Here is a 5,740-nt window from a genome sequence, read left to right as displayed (position 1 = left end):
TTTCATTCTGACAGGACTTTATGATGTATATTACAGAAGAATACTGTTAACCTAATCATATTAATACCAAATCTTTGTAATATAATAGCTTCAAACATCTTGAGCAAGGCACAACTTGACTTTTCATAAATACAGAAAGACAAAACTTCTAATGATGTTATTTTCCTACTGCTTCCCCAAGTCCATCTGTTAGAATCGCTAAAGATCAAGGGCCATCATTTCTTTTTTTTTTTTTTTTTACAGACTGAATGGTGGAAAACATGCTTGGCTTCCCAGGGCCTAACCCTGCACTTTTTTATTCCCAGGGACAGTTTCTTCAGGCATTATCAATTTGTCTTTGTCTTTTTCTTTTTAAGACATGCCTGATATAAGTTATGTCTGAAATATAATTCCTGATTTCAGCTGCTGCTGACAGCTTAAATTATTAAGAGGAATTTTCAAGTTCTTTTTAGGTTTCTCACTTTTACAATGCATTTTTCCTTTCTGCATTTCATTTGGTTTTGGTAGCCTTATTGGAGTTGCTTTCTCCTTCTGCTTATTAGAACTATCTCTACCCTGCCTGCCTTTGATGAGCTGCTAAAGCCAAAGAAAAGCAAAACAAAAAAGCAAGCAACCAACCAACCAACCAACCAAAAACCATACAGTCATACAGTTGGTAATGCTCTGATACATTCACCTACGCAGAACTGCCTATGCTTAAGACAAAGTGAATTTGCACCCTCGCATTGCCAAGAAGGGCCCTTTAAGCTTGAAACAGGAGCAGATTCTTTTAAACTTTCCCAGAGAATAGCAGTGACCTTGCATATCGGATAACCCACGGTCTACAAGAGTTCAAATATGTCATCAGGACTTTATTTTACTGCTTGATGTTCCTTGGCCTAGTTGTTCAAATCAGTCTAACTCGAACGCTCCACCCCCCCACCAAAACCCCTACGGGCTGCACAACCGGAACCAACGCCAGCAAAACAGAGCTGGGTGCATGGCAGGAACAAGGATACATGAGGCTGTGTGTCGAAGGCTGGATTGTCACTGAGCATCTGTAATCTGATGGGTACAATATATTAAAGCCAATGGAAACATTTGATTAGAAGTATGATGGAGTTTTGTACAGAGCCCTATCACAAAGCCAGCACCGTCAGGCAGCCGAGTGCTTGCTTGTAGCACAAACGACAGAAATCCGCAGGGCCCAGTCTTCCTACTTCTACGAAAGTTTGCCAGAAGGATGTTCTCCACTGCCTTTAAGTGTTTGTACTGAGACACCCAGATCTGACCACCCTAAAAAATGCAGAGAACTCTGCAAGCACCATCTCACCCAGCCCACGACTTCCAGAGAACTGGTCCAGGAAGCCCTAACCTTCCCAGGGGCCCACCTGCCTTTGTCTCAGGTCCTCTGAAGAGACGTGAGTCTCATTTATTCCAGAAAAATTTCTATTGGTTTGCCAGGAGATAATGTGGTCTTCCTGCTCGCAGCAAAACCTTCATGGAGGGCCAAAGAGAAGTGGCAAAGTCCTAATCTCTCTGTGCTTGTTTCAGTGAGGCCAAGAGCCCACCAGTGATGCTGCTGGGCCTACAATGCCCTCTGCCTCCTGCCTTGAAGGAGAAGCACCTCAAAACATGCTGTCTCTTCTTGTTGGCGTTGCAGCCATCTGGATTCTGGTGACATACTTGGTTTTCTGCTTCCTCACCCCTTGCTATTGACAGGAGGATGTGGGAGCCCATAAGTAAAAGAAAGAAATACATCTTAGCCAGCCTAGGAATGGTTCCCCTTAGCTCTTTCTCTAGCAGGCTGCGGCTTGTGAAATCAAATATGGATTACATGTTAGTACAGATGTTGACTCCAGCATATCTCCACTGATTTTTAGTATTAACTAAGACTTGTATTTTTATGAGAAGAGGAATACTTTTCAAAGTCACTAAGGAAGCAACCAGTGCTGTGAGATACCAACACCGTTTGACTCCAGCATGAGCCGCTTCAGAGAAGAAGAAAACTAGAAGACTAATCAATTCTGGCAACAGATATCATCTAGACTAGTTTAACTTTAACTTCAAACTGTGCTCTAAGACTCCAGTTTAGCAATGCATTTAAATATGTATTTAATTTTTAAGCATATGAGTAGTTCTGGTGTACTTACATATTTTGACTTAAGCATGTGTTTAAATCTTTTACTGAATGAGCTTCTAAATCATTTGCAATCCAGCCTCATTTCCACCACTGAAAATCATAGTATTACATCACTGGATTGATCCACAAGTAGGAAAAAGTATTCTCAGTATTTCTCGAGACAGTTTTCCTGATGTTATCCTACCATTTCACTAGGATTCAGCTTCTCTAACCAATTCCAGCCCCAGCCTGAATTCAAAGCTGGGATTTGATGAAATGCCTTGGTTGTGGACAAAATATGCTCAAACTCTATACACATTTTAAAGAGAAGATAAGGTTGGGGCTTTATTGCGCATTTCAAGAAAAAATGTAGCCATTCCCCTTTTCCAGATCCTTCCCTTCTCACCATAATATTCTGGGAAATTGCCTGCCTGTTTCAAGACACCACTATTAGTGCTTGTGCCATGGTACACATGCACAGAACACAACTTGTGCCTAACAGAGATTCTGGGTGTATTTTGGGTTGGAAATAAATAGTAAGGTTTACCTCCCCACCCCTCCCCTCCCTTCAGGTGTTTGCAGTCTTGCTTTTGCCTGCTGTATCATTTTCCAGTGGAGAATCAGACGATCTCAACCTCACTGCGTCCATCCATACGTCCTCTTAGCCCAATGCAAGTGTAACTAGGGGACCCCATGAGAGCCCCACCCCGAAGGTTTCAGCATCATGACAGACTTCCCTGCCATCATCAAGTGCAAGGAGGTGTTACACGTGCTGACTGAGCCTTACTATTTGCTGAGTGACCCGTGGCCCTACCAACAGAGAGCTGCAGAGTTAGCACTTAGATAAAACCTCTTGGCTCTCCGACCAGGAATCAAGAAAATGTAAAGGACAGAGGCAATTTAGAGTGGAGTGCCATCACATTGTAATTTTGATTGTTCTTTACCTTGAAAGTGAGTAGTGATGCTGCTACATTTGTACAAACACTAGGCCAAGATAACGTTAATACCACAGAAAATGTTATACTCGGGAAACAAAACATCTCTGATGTAGCTGCTAGTCATTCATGTTTTATTTTCACTTTTCACTTGAATCCCTCTGAAATGTAATACATGGTCAGAATGACAATTCTGACAATTCCACACACCCCCCCCCCCCACCAAGAAGAAGCATCCACAGTTTAAGGTTGTAAATCTGAGCAATTTACTAAATGATGTAAACACAAATGAAAATTAGCCAACAAAAGAAATTCAATTGAGTTAAATAGGAGGCTATTATCATACCTTACATTCTCTACTGTCCTAGTGAGACAGGTAAGAACTAACCACAGGGGACAAACAGCTATCCATTCATGTAGCACGCTATTCCAAACAAGAGATGGTAAATATAAAATAAATAGTACACAAAGATGTAACTATAGGATTGTGTGTTTCGCAGAGTATTCCATACTCTTTTTTAATCAAATTGAGCCGCACCGCAAGCATGTAAAAAATACCAGCTACCACAAGTAGATCAAATTAGGCATAAATATTTATTAAATCTTCGCTAGGATTATAATCTCATCTGTCAGGGTTTTCAGTTCTTCACTTCCTTTACTGATTTATGGAAACAAACAGATGAGATTCCCTACAGCTTGTCACCCCGTGTCATTATTTGTATTTTTCACCAATTTGGTGTAACAGCCACAGATTCAAAATGGTAGCACCCTAGATCCACTCTGCACTCATTTGGCACGCACATAAAAGTGTGCGCACGCACACACACCAGGCAAAAGGTAGCAGAAAACCCAGGCAATGTAAGTTTATTTGATTGTAGTCATTAGTGCTATACATTACAGGTTCAATCCTGCTCCCTTTGATGTTGATGGTAATACTCCCATTGAATCCATGTGCTCTGAAAGAAACGCCTGAGTTTTGCAAATTTATCATTTTGTCATCTATGCTTCGGGTCGGAATTATAACCCAGTGTTTTCGCCTTGGTTCTGAGCCAAATGATCCCTACAGGTTCAAAGAGCGCACGCTTGCCCCTCAGAGAAGCGCCGATCCACCCTCCGCCGGGGAGCCCAGCGGAGGAGGCCGCGCTGCCGGGAGGGCGCCGAGGGACAGCGGCCGGGCGCGGGTGCCGCAGCAGTGCCGGCCGCCGGGTGTCCCCGAGCGGGCAGCGCGGCGCTCCTCCCGCTGGGACCGCCATGCTGCCGGCTGCTCAAACAGCAGGAGCTGCTCGTGGGCCTCCAGGTGCTAAAGAGGATCTCCTGTCACTGCTGCCCTAACCGCAGCTCTGTCGGCGGGATATCCCAAATCCTGTCCTTAGTCACTCCTAGCGCCCGGCGCACCGCTTCCTGGCGAAGCAGGCGTCCTTCGCTCCTCAGCCTCGCTTCTCAGCCTCTGACAGAGGACGCGGAGCGGTAAGAGGCACGCTCTGCGGGTCCCCGCGGCCACCCCACCTACATCCAACAGCCTGCTCCAAGGCACTCCCACACAGGCAGACGGGCTCCCCAGCGATGGGACCGCTCCTGCAGTCAACACAAAGCCGAGAGCATCCAGCCCGCGTTCGCCGGGCACCAGGTGCTGACAGAGGCCCCTCTCCCCCTGTGCCCAAGCCGGGTGAGCGAGAACCCGCACGTCGCCGCGGGGCCGGTGCGCTGCCGGGGCGGGGGCGGCAGGGCGGGGCGGGGCGGGGCGGGGCAGGGCGGGGGGCTGCGGGGCCGAGCGCCCGGCCCCCACGGCCAGCGGCCCGTGGCACCCCGCCGGCAGGTGCGCGGGCAGGGAGGCGCGCTCCCGACAGCCCGGGGGAGAGGGGCGGGAGGCGCGTGCCCGCGGCCCGGCGGCACGCCAGGAATGCGCGCGCCCGCGGCTTCCCTTTGTCAGAGGCGGCGGCGGCGCGCGGGGCGGGGTGACGTCATGAGAAAGTGCCGGAGAGGGGCGGGGCGGGGCCGGGGAGGAGCGGGGCGGGGCGGCGGCACCGGCACCGGGAGCGGGACCGGCACCGGCACCGGCACCGGCACCGGGGCGGGAGGGAAGGGAGCGAGCGCCGCCGGCAGCCCCAGCGCGCTACCAGCGGGGCAGGGCGCTGACTGACTGACCGACTGACTGACTGACAGCCCCGGGCTCGGTCCGACGGACCGGCCCCTGGCCGTGGGCGGCCGTTGAGGGCCGTTAGGAGGCCGTTAAGAGGCCGTTAGGGCGCCGCCCCCCCCGCCCGGCGGGCAGGTAGCGGCGGGGCGGGACCCGGCCGGGCAGGTGCGGGGCGGCCCCGGGCGGGGAAGGGCCCGGGGGCCGCGGAGCCCCGCGGGGAGCCCAGCGGCGGCGCGTGCGGCGCTCGCCCCCCGGGCCGGTCCCCTTTGTGTCGGCGGGACCGGGCGGCGAGATCTGCCCGGCCCGCCCGGTAACAGCCCGGCGCCGCCATTGGCCCGTGCTAATGGGCGCTTCCTGCGGCCGCGCCGCCCCGCGCCGCGCCGGGGGCTCCCCCGGGCCCCGCGCCAACGCCGCTCCCGCCGGCCCCGGCCCCGGCCCCGCGTGTGAGCGGAGCGCCGGCTCCTGAGGGGTGGCCGGGGGGGGCTCGGCACCCACCCGCAGCGGGGCCGGGGCTGCGGGCACCTCCGGGCTGCTGCGGGGGGCAGGCAGCGGGAGCGCTCCCCGGAG

This window comes from Anser cygnoides, chromosome 5 (assembly GCF_040182565.1).
Source record: "Anser cygnoides isolate HZ-2024a breed goose chromosome 5, Taihu_goose_T2T_genome, whole genome shotgun sequence".
Classification (NCBI taxonomy): domain Eukaryota; kingdom Metazoa; phylum Chordata; class Aves; order Anseriformes; family Anatidae; genus Anser; species Anser cygnoides.
Note: the sequence above shows the minus strand (reverse complement) of the source record.